Source organism: Oryx dammah, unplaced genomic scaffold, assembly GCF_014754425.2.
Source record: "Oryx dammah isolate SB20612 unplaced genomic scaffold, SCBI_Odam_1.1 HiC_scaffold_21, whole genome shotgun sequence".
NCBI classification, from domain to species: domain Eukaryota; kingdom Metazoa; phylum Chordata; class Mammalia; order Artiodactyla; family Bovidae; genus Oryx; species Oryx dammah.
The window spans coordinates 73,550,320-73,565,521 of NW_024070205.1; positions in this window are offsets into that span (position 1 = coordinate 73,550,320).

The window sequence follows — 15,202 nt, forward strand, 5'->3', positions numbered from 1 at the left end:
AACTTCATATCAATACTGTCAGTTTTTTGTCTTAATAAAGCTATATAGATTTATTTTTTTAAAGTGCTGGGAGAAATATCAATAACCTTAGATATACAGATGACACCACTGTAATGGCAGAAAGCAAAGAGGAACTAAATAGCATCTTGATGAAAGTGAAAGAGGAGAGTGAAAAGCTGGCTTATAACTCAACATTCAAATAAAGAAGATCATGTCATCTGGTCCTTTCATTTTATGGCAAATAAAAGGGGGGGAAGTGGAAGCAATGACAGATTTCTCTTCTTGGGCTCCAAAGTCACTGCGGATGGTGACTGCAGCCATGAAATTTAAAAATCACTTCCTTCTTGGAAAGAAAGCTATACAAACATAGACAGCATGTTAAAAAGCAAAGACATCATTTTTCTGACAAAGGTCTATCTAGTTAAAGCTATGGTCTTTCCAGTAGTCATATATGGACATGAGAGTTGGACTATAAGGAAGGCTGAGCACCAAAGAATTGATGGTTTTGAATTGTGGTGCTGGAGAAGACTCTTCAGAGTTTCTTGCCCAACAAGGAGATCAAACCAGTCAACCCCAAAGGAAAGCAACACTGAATACCACTGGAAGGACTTAAGCTAAAGCTGAAACTCCAATATTTTGGCCACCTGATGAGAACAACTGACTCATTGGAAAAGACCCTGATGCTGGTTGAAGGCAAAAAGAGTAGAGGGTGACCAAGAATGAGATAGTTGGATGGCATCACCAAATTAATGGACATAAGCTTGTTCAGACTTGGAGAGATAATGAGAGATAGGGAAGCCTGGTGTGCTACACTCCATGGAGTCTCAGATAGTCAGACATGACTTAGTGACTGAATATCAACAACAATCCATCTCTTATATGATAAAAGTGTAGGCTGTGGGGCTTTTTTTTCTTTCATTTTCTAGTTTTATGGATATAGTCTATGACTTTAGAAATTGTTTTTAAATTATGATTAATTGCAGTTTCACTATTTAACAACTAGTTCTGTTATTGTATTTACTTCTATAACTTTGTTGAAAATACAACATTTTTTGAAATTTGTTTCTGCCAGTTTTGTTTTTGCCAATTTTCTACCTCACCAGTACTCATCGTTATCCTTTAAAAATACTTATGATTGCATGAATTTATCTTTTCTTTCTCCTGGGAAGTATGCTTCCTGGGAAGTATACAGGTGTTATTTTTTTGGTCCTTGTTTATATTTTAATGTATATATGTAGTCTCTAAATGTTAATAAAACATTAGAAACTCTATCTTCTGCAAATTAGTGTTGTGAAGGATTGATGTGATGTCAATGTATATTAATTTCTTTTGCAGATATTATGCTTATTAATTTCCCATCTGCACTCAATTTTTTTTCTCATTTTTCCCTGAGATATAGAATATTCTCTAGTAATGGCTAGGTATAGACTTACTGTTTTCCCTTCTGGAACTTTTGTTACATGTATTTTGAATCATCTTACTCTTTTATACGTAGCTTCTCTTTTCTTCTTTCTCTTTTTACTTAATTCTAGGAGAATTTGATGAATTTTTTTATTAGTCTCCAATTTTATACAATATCCAGTGTGTTTATCCAGATTTTTTTAGTCTGACATTTGCGCTTTTTGTTCATATGCAAACCTGTAATATATCACAAGATCAATGGTTTTTATTTTATACCATTGAGAGGGTCACTCTTATTCACTAACACACACGAAAAAGAGGATACTGTCAGAGAATGTATACATTGTACTTGGAGAAAGAAGTGTTCACATTTATCCTAATCTTATTTTGTTGGGTTATAGATTCTATGATCAGTAAAGTCTTTGTTAGCAAAGTTGCTGAGGGCCACAAGCTATTTTGGGGTGTTCATCAGGTCAGTATAGATTCACCAATTTTTTCTAACTAGTTCAGAGGCTTCCACTGGGAGTGAGATTGAGATTGCACCATATGCTGAGCAACAGTAAGCACCAAAGGTGGGACTGCTGCCCAGTAAACATAAGGTCTGACATTTTCATAGGCTCTCTGTCATGGGTTGAATAGTGTTCCCTAAAAACGTGTGTTGAAAATCTAACCCCCAATGACCGTGAATGTGACATTATTTGGAAATAAGGTAGTTGTAGACATAATCCTATTAATATGATGTCATTAGGACGTGCCCTAATTGAAAAGATTGGAGTACATATAAAAAAGAAACTTGGACATCAAGACCCACAGAGAGAAGAGAGTGTCATCATGTGAAGATACAGACACAGAGCAAAGATGGCCATGGGAAGACACAGACAAAAACCTGAGTGATGTGTAAAAGGCCAAGGAAGGCCTGAGATTAACATAATCTGAAAAAAAAAAAATCAAGAAGACATCCTGCCTCAGAGGCTTTGGAGGGAACATGTTCTGCTGACATGTTGATTTTTTACTTCTAGACTCCAAAACTGTAAAAGAATAAAATTTATTGTTGTTCTGAGCAATCCAGTTTGTCACACGTTGTTATGGCAGCCCTAGCAAACAAGCAGAGACATCACCTTTAAGAACTGCTTTCTACACAGCTGCTTCATGATCTCTTTCTTACAGCAATGTCTTCTCTGGGTTCAGGCTCTGTGTATGGTTTGCCTGTGCCCTCTCCACATTTTCTCGTTTTCTTACCTTCTACCTAGTGAACACCTTTTGTTGTATGCACTGTTCTGGTTTCCAGCAAGGATACAGATTTTTCCTCAAATCTTATTATACCTTTCTTCATTTCAATTAGGTGTTGAAAATCTGTCTTCAACCTTTTTAAGAGCAGATGGAAACAGCCTAGTCCTCCTTTCTGAGATATGCCCAGGAAGTAGAATTTCTGTCCTGTAACTCTTGAACCAAGAGTTGTTGCTTGCAAACCACCCTCTATTACAAGAAAAAATTGACTCTGGATCCAAGAGGGTGTCTATATCTATGTGAGCCACACCATTCATGGGAGTTTAATATGATTTTCTTTAGGAAAGAAACAAAATTGGAGTCAGGTAGACTAATCTGAACTTTTGATAGTGTATAACAAGTTATTCCCATCTGACTATTACTTTCAGAAAAGCACATGCAATTCTGATGGTTCTATAGATTTTTACATCTTGCAAAACCTCACCAGACTGCCTCAGAATTAGCCACCCACTAAGCATCACTTTCAAAGAGATCTCCACTCTAGATTTGCCTCTATTTTCTTATTAAAATATAAAATTACATGTGTCCCACCAGTGTAATTTTTCTTTCCTATTTATTCAAACAGTTTTCATCTCCTGAAATATTTTTTCCCTTATTTTGAGTAATTCATTATTTACTTCCCTGTAACAAATGGAGTTTTCCTGCAAATATTCCTTGAAACTTTCTTACAAAATAAGCATTACAACCAATTATTAGAGATAACCTGTAAGACCAACTCTTACATCTGCCTGATTCCACATGTTTGACAAAATTGCCTTATCACTAAAATTTGGAAAAATTATGTATGATCGTATTGATAATTTGACACCATGGGTACACTCCAGTGATAGGTTTACTCACATTTACAGACATCTTTGGCACTTGACTATGTGAGATTTTGTAGACACATGATAGAGAATGATTTCCTATGGTACTCAGGATAGCATTCATACATTAATGATGTCCCAATGGGAAACTCAGTTTCATTGGTTTGGATATTCAATTTGGCAAATTGGAAATAATCTAGGGCATTACAGTGACCTAGGGACCACAAACTCAAGAACATAAGAGTTTAAAAAAAGATACCTAATGCCATTCTTCTTTCTCTAGTATTATATTTGAGGTCACACAAAATAAACTTTTATTTTGGAAAGATAATGTCCCTGTAATCTTTGAAGGGAAATTTCCATTAGCATGTATCTATTAGAAAACAAACTATCTGGAAGTCTATTTTGCTATCTGGACCTTCTATTTATAGCATTTACTGTAAAAGACAACTCCCATTCAATGTTCCACATTTTCAGGGAGACAGAGAGAGTGTTTCTGCCCAGCTTCCACCTGGTTTGGTGTCTGTGTACTTCAGTGCATCAAAACCCCAGTAGAGGGCTTATAAGCATGAATGCAGAACTCAAGATGTTTTCTGAAACTTGGACGCAATCACTAGCTTTCTAGGTCTGATTCCTAGGAAGGCCATTGCAAAACAATGAGGTAATAAAGATTATCTCCTCAAAATGAAACCAACAATAACAACAAATCTACAGTTATTATAAGAAAACATGGTTTGACGTGTATGTTGAATAAAAGTCTAGTGTTAGCTTTAAAACCCTGTGCCTATAGCTCTAGGCTCAATGAGTAAAGACTCACTTTGTATTCAATTAGCAGGAAATCAAAAAATGTATATATACTTTGAAAAATAGAAATCATTTCCATTTTGTTTTGATAATTTCTCCTTTAGTTTCTATTGAGCTCTCCTCTTCTTCCCTTTCAATTTTTTTTTCATATAGTAAAAGTTATGCTAGATATAATTCTGCACGCAGACAATTCTGTCTGAAGATTTGCAAACCAATGTATCATTTCTTCAACATAATTAAATACTTATCCTCAATATGAAAATTTGATTTATTTTCAATATATTTCAATTTATTTATCCTTTACAGGATATATTTTGATCCGTATTGCCAGTTTCTTTTTTAACTTAGAACTTGAATATTAGGTATAACTAGATTCTAGTTCGAGGAGTTTCCCCCTTATAAATATAACCTACTGGACAGAGGAGGCTGGTAGGTTCCTAGTCCACGGGGTCGCAAAAATTGGACATGACTTAGCAACTAAACCACCACTGCTGCTGCTGCTGCTGCTAAGTTGCTTCAGTCATGTCCGACTCTGTGTGACCCCATAGACGGCAGCCCACTAGGCTCCCCCATCCCTGGGATTCTCAAGGCAAAAACACTGGAGTGGGTTGCCATTTCCTTCTCCAATGCATGAAAGTGAAGAGTGAAAGTGAAGTCGCGTGGTGGACTCATGTCAATCTATGCCAAAACCAATACAAAATTGTAAAGTAAAAATTAAAAATAAATAAATAAATTTAAAAAAAAAAAAAAAAAAGAAAGTGAAGTCGCTCAGTCGTGTCCGACTCTTAGCGACCCCACGGACTGCAGCCTACCAGGCTCCTCCGTCCATGGGATTTTCCAGAAGAGTACTGGAGTGGGGTGCCATTGCCTTCTCCACTACCAAAGGCCAAATGAACATGAAGATGGTCTGGCAGATCTTCAGTCTAAAAAGTCTACCTGGTAAAATAATGGCTGCCATCTCAGTACAGGTTATTGTTATTGTTCAGCCGTCCAGTCATGTCTGACTCTTTGCCTCCCTGTCCTTCACCATCTCTAGAAGTTTACCCAAGTTCATGTTCATTGCATCAGTGATTCAATCCAGCTATCTCATACTCCAACTCCCTCTCCTCCTTTTGCCCTCAGTCTGGTGGGAAAAAAAAAAAATCTCAGAATTTAGATGATTGCCTCTCGCTTTTAATTCAGTGAATTTAAACTAGGTCTCTGTATTTGTAAACAGGCACATTAGGAAACCCCAAGTTGAAACCATGGTGTTTATGGAGAAGAGTGAGGACAAAAATGACTTGAGTGTCTGTTCTTGGTCTGTTTCTTTTGAGAACCACTCTTTTCTTTCAGAGATCTCCAGCAGTGAATATGTTATGTGAAAGAGTCACTTCAACAATTCCCTTTCTCCTTCTGTCTTCACTTTCTGAATGTTCATGTCTTTGTGGTGTTGGTTACATTAGGAAACCTTCTCCAGACCTTAGAAATACACTCTTATGCATTTTCTCATTGAGGTTATGTTTCTTTATTTTTTGTTTTTTTTCTTTTCACCAGAGAAGGAAAACTTCAACAGCTGAAATTAGTGTAAAGCTAAGGAGCAAGCCAGCCTTCTATTCACTTAGAATTTGGTTCAGATGGTAAAGAACCTGCCTGCCAACTCAGAAGATGCAAAAGACCCAGGTTCTGCCCCTGAGTCAGGAAGATCCTCTGGAGAAGGAAATGGGTACCCACTCCAGTATTCTTGCCTGAAACATTCCATGGACAGAGGAATGTCTGGCTCAGTCTGTCGGACATGACTGAGCATGCACACACGTAGCCCATATTGGCTAAAACAATCTTTGTGTTTAGTTTACAATGTAGCCCAATTTTCATAGGGAATGCACAGCATTCTCCAGCCAAATAGGCTATTAATAACAATTTTGCATGCTTTGTTTTCTGCTGGTCTGTGTTTCTCGCCAAAATCTATGAAGATGGTCAATTTACCCCAATTTAGGTTCAACGATATTTTCTTTAAGTTCCTATACTTTGACAACATTTTGCTTCTAATTCTAATTAGATGGACTTTCCTGGTGGTCTGGTGGTTAAGAATTATCTTTGCAATACAGGGGATTCAGGTTCCATCCCTGACTGGGGAACTATGATCCCACACACTATGAAACAACAAGGCTGAACACCGAAGTTGCTGAGTATGTATCTCTGGAGTCCACGTGCCACAACTAGAGAGACTGCATACCACAGCTACCAAAACCTTATGCTCTGGGGCCCAAGCACAGCAACTACTGAGCCGTGGCTTCACAACTAAACAGCTTATGCACAGGAGCAAAAGACCCCACCTGACTCTACAAAGATTCCTCATGCTGCAACCAAGACCTGACAGAGTTAAATATATAAATAAAATAATCAAAAAGATGTATTGTATAGCACAACACCTGCTTCCTCAATCTGCAATGCAGGAAGCCTAGTTCAATCCCTGGGTCAGGAAGATCTCCTGAAGAAGGAAATGGCAATCCCCTTCAGTATTCTTGCCTGGAGAATGCCATGGACAGAGGACCCTGGTGGTCTATAGTCCATGGGGTAACAGAGAGATACGACTGAGTGACTAGAACCAAAGATCATCGGAATTTTACATGTTGATGTCTCTTAAAACTATTTATTATTGATTTGGCATTTAATTTTGTCAAGTGCACAAATAAACACCACCTTGTAATTACAGAAATTTGGAGAGTCTTGTTTAGATATTCTGAAGCCTTTTGGAACGTGGGGTAGTGTTCACTGAGCTGGAACTGCACAGAGAGGGGCAGGACCTCTCCAGATTCCTTTCCCTGACTGTCACTGGTACAGCAGATGGTGCTCTCCCCAGTGAGGCTGAAGCTCATCCCTTTCTAGGTGCAGGTCACACGTATAACTTACTTCTTTTCCAAAAGGAAAGGCTTCCAGAGGTTTTCCTCTGTGTCTCCAACTAAGGATATCAGGTTGATTTGGACACAAAATTTCTAGAAAGAAAGGAAAAGGTATGTTTTATTGAAGAGTTTTCACCAGAGGTAATCTGCAGTCATAGGGTACTATGGTTGGTACTACCTAAAAACACAGAATGGGCTAGATCAACTGAGATTTCAATCTCAATTTTTAATCAAAACTATATAAAAGAAATTGCTTTTCTTGAATCTTCCAGGCTTTTAAGTATTCTGAATAAAGAAATTTACACCTTTAGTTAAGTACCAAAACTTCTAAAGAAGCAAAAGGATCTCTTGGAGGATAAGTCATTCATTTACTCAATGTATATTAATTGAGTACTTATTCTGTGTCAGCCATTCATCAGGGTCTGTTGATAAAATGGTGAAGAACATAGATAAATTCCTTGTCTTCCAAGGAGCTTACATTCTCAGGGAAGATTTCTACATATATATTCCACACATACTAATCATCTAATCATTGCATATTGGAGACTCATGTTTTAACCAGCTTATTGTTCCTGAAACTTTCAGCATAATTACCTAGATACAAGTTCTGAGAATTTAAGGAGTCTTAAACAGCTCAGCCGGAGAAGGCAATAGCACCCCACTCCAGTACTCTTGCCTGGACAATCCCATGGATGGAGGAGCCTAGTAGGCTGCAGTCGATGGGGTATCGAAGAGTCGGACACGACTGAGCGACTTCACTTTCACTTTCATGCGTTGGAGAAGGAAATGGCAACCCACTCCGGTGTTCTTACCTGGAGAATCCCAGGGATGGGGGAGCCTGGTGGGCTGCCGTCTATGGAATCACACAGAGTCAGACACGACTGAAGAGACTTAGCAGCAGAAGCAGCAGCAAACAGCTCAGCCTGTGTAATGTTGCTCCCCATTTTCCCCATATTCCTGCACTGCTTTGATCTACAGTCTCCATAAAAATTACTTTAATTTTTTGTTTCCTTCTTGTGCCACCTCTCCACTTAAGTATAAATAACACAGGACGAAAAAAAAAAAAAAACAGGACAGGGAGTTTGCTCATCTTGTTCACTGCTATAACACCAGTGCCTGGAAGAACATCAAACACACAGTATGTGCTCAATAAATTGAATTAAATGAATGAATGTTTTATACTTGTATATTAGCAAATGCAAAAACCATAGAGTACTTCGATGACATTAAACAAAACAAAGAAGAAAATAATAAATTGGTCAAAGCTTCACGTTAGCTAATCTTTCCTGATTCAGAGGCAAACTACAGCAGGATTTATCATGTTAAACAAAGAATTCTAAATGGCAGAGCCTGATCAGATGGTTCCCAAAACATATGATGCACTTGAAAGTGAATTACAACAAATTGAATCACAATAAAATACTCATAAAACAAGCAAATACTTGTCAATAATTAGAATTAGAAAGTAGAGAAACAATTGCTGGAGAAGCCAGGAGTCAAGTTACAAACAGATTAAAGGGAGAGATAGGCCTTCAGTGTTCTCCCTTCTATGCACATTCGCTGAAGCACTGCTATTTCAAAGGCTTTCCCATTCCTACCAAGACACAGTAACTAGCAGAACTTCCTTTTAATTGGAATCTAAGGAAGTAAATATTTGTGAATATGGGAACAGTTTCAACCAAAATGCTATTTTATTTGCAAAAATCTCATCATTTTGAGGATCTGAAACCAGCAGGTGGCAGGGGTGCAGACACCACATCAGTCTTGAAAAGTCACAGCTTCCGGAACAGTGAGGGATAATAGCAAAGCACAGTTAAATGGTCATATTATACAGACCCAGCCAAAGATGAAGAAGGCATTGGTAGCATAGCTGCCATCTCCTTGATCCTGGATCCATACTCAGAGAAATCAGTCTCTCTCTGAGCATCCCATGCTGATAAATCGTCTCATAGTCATTATTAGAATAAAACAAACTCCAAGTGTAGGCACTGGAACAGCTAGTAAAGCAGCTGCCAGTTTGAATTAATAGAGCAAAGAATATCTGGAAAGAGAACAATGACTATTCTTTTTATCTCTATATTTGTGGTGATGATGTAGAAAGTTCACATGTTGGGCTACAAAAGAGTAAGTGTGAATATCCTGGGAGCAAAAATGAAAGGAGATTGGAAATAATTCTGGTACAAAGTCCTCCAGAATTCTCATTGTATGTTGAACCCTTGAGTATGTGTGCGATCAGTCGCTAAATCATGTCCAACTCATTGCAACCCTATGGACTGTAGCCCACCAGGCTCCTCTGTCCATGGGATTTTCCCTGGCAAAAATACTGGAGTGGGTTGCTATTTCCCCTACCAAGGGATCTTCCTGATCCAGGGATCGAACCTATGTCTCTTGCATCTCCTGCATTGCAAGTGGATTCTTTTTTTTTTTTTACTTTATTTTACTTTACAATACTGTATTGGTTTTGCCATACATTGACATGAATCCACCATGGGTGTATACAAGCTCCCAATCCTGAATCCCCCTCCCACTGAGTCACCAGGTAAGACTGGGCCCTCATGGTTCCTACATTTATTAGGTGCTGGTATTTGGCTGCTGGAAAGGATTCTTTGGAACATTTTGAGATCAGGTGCTTTATTGTTCATGCTTTATACTTCCCATGTAGAGATGTGCATGCTGTGATGGGCCTTAGATTCTGATAAACAACTGAATGACCTTACTTAAAACATTAACATCAGCCACCATAATCCCATTTCAGAGCCCTTAGCCTGTTACTAACCAGGTGACATACGATTGGATGAACTATAATTATACCTTCACTCCTACTACAAAATTTACTTTTGATGGTTAAAAGATTTCTGAAATAATTCTTAAATGATCTGAGTTATTTTTAATAAGCTTTTCTCGTGTATCAGTCTTTTCCTGGATCTCTGAAAATTGCTCTTTTTCTTTAATGCTTGGAGAGTATGATTTCTTCACTTAATGTGTCACCTATATATATATGTTCATAACTAGTAGCTGTATGTGTGTTTTTGAACTTGCCATTTAATTTATGTTTCAGGTTTTCCTTCATATCTCATGTTAGTTCCACGTGTTCCTCACTCTTACTTTCCATATACACTTACCAAACTTAATACCTCTGAATATTTCCTTTTTTTTTTTCCAAATCACACTAAACCCTTTTTTAAATGAAGATCAGTTTCAGCATTCAGCAGGCCAATAAGGTCACACTCATCCCTCATCACAAATGAAGGATACTTTTGTTCCAAGGTGGAAATTAAGTGCAAAGAGTACACTTCCATTAAGAAATTAGTACAGAAAGTCAGCACAAGATTTCACTAGGAAAAAAAAAAAAAAAAAACAGGAATGAGATTTCCCATGAGGGACAAAGAGATTGATCTGCAAACCAGAGAGTATAGACACACTGGGGGTCTGCCGGGCTCCAATCTCCCTGGGATGTGCAGCACAGAGAATCAGTCCCTCTGAGATCATAGCCAGGCTATAAAACACTTCCTGTCCAGGAGAAAAGTCGTCCTTGTGGTTTGGAATGTGTTTACCATGCAGAATTCCTGGAGGTGGCTGACATACTGGAGAAAGAGAAACAAAGTGCTCTTAATTGTGTGAAAATAACTTTTCCTCATTGATGAGCTAGCCAAGAGGCTCATAACCATACGTCTATATGTTTTAACAGTTGTGGTAGACTAACATTTTATTGATGGCAAATTTAATCAGAGAGAGAAAGAGAGTCTTGTTAAAAGAACTGATACAGTGCAGAACAGTGACTAGAACTGAGACATACTCGGTTCATGGTTTTCCATCTAAAGTACACTCCTGAGACGACATAGCAGACAGTTCCTGTCCACATTTCATTCTATTAATATCACTGTTCACTCAGTACACAGTTGTTAGATTGATGGATTTTTATATCTTCATACCTCCTTTCTAGAAAGGCATCATCAATTTATATCCACCTTCTTGGCAATAAGAGATGCTTGTGCCCAAATCTCATCCAACATGTTGCCCAATCACCTATCACACTATGCTGTGACCAACAAAATTCAGACATCTCTTTCCAACTCTGCAGTGGTCACCTGCCATGTTTTGGCAGAGAAAATCGGTCTCCTCTCTGCACTCTATAGAGCCAAGTCCTCCTCAAGCATTCATTTCATTCCAGTGAAAAGAGAATCATTGAGTGAAATCTTCTAAAAAGCCTACAGTCCTCACAATAAGACTGCATATTCCATACCATAATTTGTATCTGAGTCTCTGTCTCTATATACAGTTGGTTTGAAACCAGAATCAGAATACACTTGAATCTCTTAAATTATGTAAAACTGTAGTAATGTGAAAAGTCATTTCAGCTTGGCTTAAATCACGTCAGTTTCTCAGCCTAGACTTTAGATTTCTCAAGAATAAAATGAGGCATTGCACTATAATAACTTACCCCTTTAAGGACTTTGTAAATACTCTGTGTTGTAATATCGAATAGTCCCTTGTTTCCCTTGATTAATAAGTGCAATGTAGTGTGATATTTAAGTACCATTCTGGTTAAATCTCTGTTGACTAAGCCTCACACTTCTGCATTCTCCTTTGACTGCTGAGGCTACAAGCCTGAAAGCTAAAATTGATTGTCTTTCTTGTCAGCTGTGTCCTGGTGAAGCTGACAGTTGAAGGCATATATACTGAATTAAAAGGCAGGAAGATGATAGAAGTCATTCTTGTAGACAGGCTCAGGAAGTGGCAATTGATGGCTCTTTCTTAGTAGCAGCAACTTTAATTCCAGCAATGGCAATGACTGCATGCTCCAGCAACTTCAGCTACCTTCTGGCAGCAGTGGCAGCTTCTGCAGCATGAGCAGCTGAAGGAAATACCTGTTCACTGACAGTTTCAGGCACCTGTGATCTAGTCCAGAGGAAATGGCAGGTTCCTGAGCTCTGGTAACACTTCCTGTCTCCTTTAGCTCTTCCTGCCCTTTTAACACTTACTATGTGCACTAAACCCCTCACTTCTTAAAATATATAGACAAATTTTTTATTTTCACGGCTCTAGAATCAGGTAGACTTAGATTCTGGTCCTCCCCATAGTTCAGTTCAGTTCAGTTGCTCAGTCGTGTCCAACTCTTTGCGACCCCATGAAGTGTAGCATGCCAGGCCACCCTGTCCATCACCAACTCCCAGTGTCTACCAAAAATCCATTTAAATTGAGTTGTTGATGCCATTGAATCATCTCATCCTCTGTCATCCCCTTCTACTCCTGCCTTCGATCTTTCCCAGCATCAGGGTCTTTTCAAATGAGTCAGCTCTTTGCATCAGGTGGCCAAAATATTGGAGTTTCAGCTTCAACATCAGTCTTTCCAATGAACACCCAAGACTGATCTGCTTTAGGATGGACTGGTTGGATCTCCTTGAAATCCAAGGGACTCTCAAGAGTCTTCTCCAAAACCACAGTTCAAAAGAATCAATTTTTTGGCGCTCAGCTTTCTTCACAGTCCAACTCTCACATCCATACATGACCACTGGAAAAACCATAGGCTTGACCTGATAGACCTTTTTTGACAAAGTAATGTCTCTGCTTTTTATTATGCTGTCTAGGTTGGTCATAACTTTCCTTTCAAGGACTAAGCACCTTTTAATTGCATTGTTGCAATCACTATCTGCAGTGATTTTGGAGCCCCCCAAAATAAAGTCTGACACTGTTTCCATTGTTTCCCTGTCTATTTGCCATGAACTGATGGGACCAGATGCCATTATCTTAGTTTTCTGAATGTTGAGCTTTAAGCCAACTTTTTCACTCTCCTTTTTCACTTTCATCAAGAGGCTATTTAGTTCTTCACTTTCTGCCCTAAAGGGTGATGTCATCTGCATTTCTGAGATTATTGATACTTCTCCCAGCAATCTTGATTCCAGCTTGTGCTTCTTCCAGCCCAGCGTTTCTAATGATGTACTCTGCATAAAAGTTAAATAAGCAGGGTGACAATATGCAGCCTTGACACACTCCTTTTCCTATTTGGAACCAGTCTGTTGTTCCATGTCCAGTTCTAACTGTTGCTTCCTGTCCTGCATACAGGTTTCTCAAGAAGCAGGCCAGGTGTTCTGGTATTCCCATCTCTTTCAGAATTTTCCACAGTTTCTTGTGGTCCACACAGTCAAAGGCTTTGGCATAGTCAATAAAGCAAAAAGAGATGATTTTCTGAAACTCTCTTGCTTTTTTGATGATCCAGCAGATGTTGGCAATTTGATCTTTGGCTCCTCTGCATTTTTTAAAACCAGCTTGAACATCTGGAAGTTCACAGTTCATATATTGCTGAAGCCTGGCTTAGAGAATTTTGAGCATTACTTTACTAGAGTGTGAGATGAGTGCAATTGTGTGGTAGTTTGAGCTTTCTTTGGCTTTGTCTTTCTCTGGGATTGGAATGAAAACTGACCTTCTCCAGTCCTGTGGCCACTGGTGAGTTCTCCAAATTTGCTGGCATATTGAGTGCAGCACTTTCACAGCATCATCTTTCAGGATTTGAAATAGCTCAACTGGTATTCCATCACCCCCATGAGCTTTGTTTGTACTGATGCTTCCTCAGGCCCTAATGTGAATGACTTCACATTCCAGGATGTCTGGCTCTAGGTTAGTGTGAGTGATCACACCATCGTGATTATCTGGGTCTTGAAGATCTTTTTTGTACAGTTCTTCTGTGTATTTTTGCCACCTCTTCTTAATATCTTCTGCTTCTGTTAGACCCATACCATTTCTGTCCTTTATTGAACCCATCTTTGCATGAAATGTTCTCTTGGTATCTCTAATTTTCTTGAAGAGATCTCTAGTCTTTCCCATTCTATTATTTTCCTCTATTTCTTTGCACTGATCACTGAGGAAGGCTTTCTTATCTCTCCTTTCTATTCTTTGGAACTCTGCATTCAAATGGGTATATCTTTCCTTTTCTCCTTTGATTTTGGCTTCTCTTCTTTTCAAAGCTATTTGTAAGGTCTCCTCAGACAGTGATTTTACTTTTTTGCATTTCTTTTTCTTGGGGGTGGTCTTGAGACCTGTCTCCTGTACAACGTCATGAACCTCTGTCCATAGTTCATCAGGTACTCTGTCTATCAGATCTAGTCCCTTAAATCTATTTCTCACTTCCACTGTATAGCCCTAAGGGATTTGATTTAGGTCATACCAGAATGGTCCGGTGGCTTTCCACACTTTATTCTATTTAAGTCTTAATTTGGCAATAAGGAATTCATGATCTGAGCCACAGTCAGCCCCATAGTTACTATCTTAATAATCTTGAACAGTTATCTAACCTAAGACTCACTTTCTCTGTAAAATGTGAAAAGAATATTAACTACCTCATGCCTTTATTTTAATAATTAAGTGCAAGGGCTGACCTGATAGCTCACTTGGTAAAGAATCTGCCTGCAATGCAGGAGACTCCAGTTCCATTCCAGGGCCTGGGAGACCCCCTGGAGAAGGGTAGACTACCCACTCCAGTATTCTTGGGCTTCACTTGTGATTCAGTTGGTAAAGAATCCGCCTGCAATGCAGGAGACCTGAGTTTGATACCTGGGTTGGGAAGATCCCCTGGAGAAAGGAAAGGCTACCCACTTCAGTATTCTGGCCTAGAGAATTCCCTGGACTGTATAATCCATGGAGTCACAAAGAGTTGGACACAACTGAGCTACTTTCACTTTCACTTCACATAGACTATATAATGGTGCTTAACAAGAGGACTCATTATGTATTAGCACTTACAGTACTCAAGAGTAACTAATGAAATTTTTTTTTTAGATTATTTTAACTTAAAAAAACGAGTAACTGAAAGATTATAGACAGTATCAGTGGTGATATGTGCAGAAAATTTGTTTATAAGAATCGCAAGGAGATTGTGCATTCTTTGCCCTGATTATCTTTGCTTCTGAGTTTGAACATGTACACATATGCACATGGCTGCTTTATTTCATGTTTCCTCCCAAGAAAATGTACTCTTACACACTGCTCATTTCACATCTTCCCCCCAGGACAAAAACAAATCTCCTTATC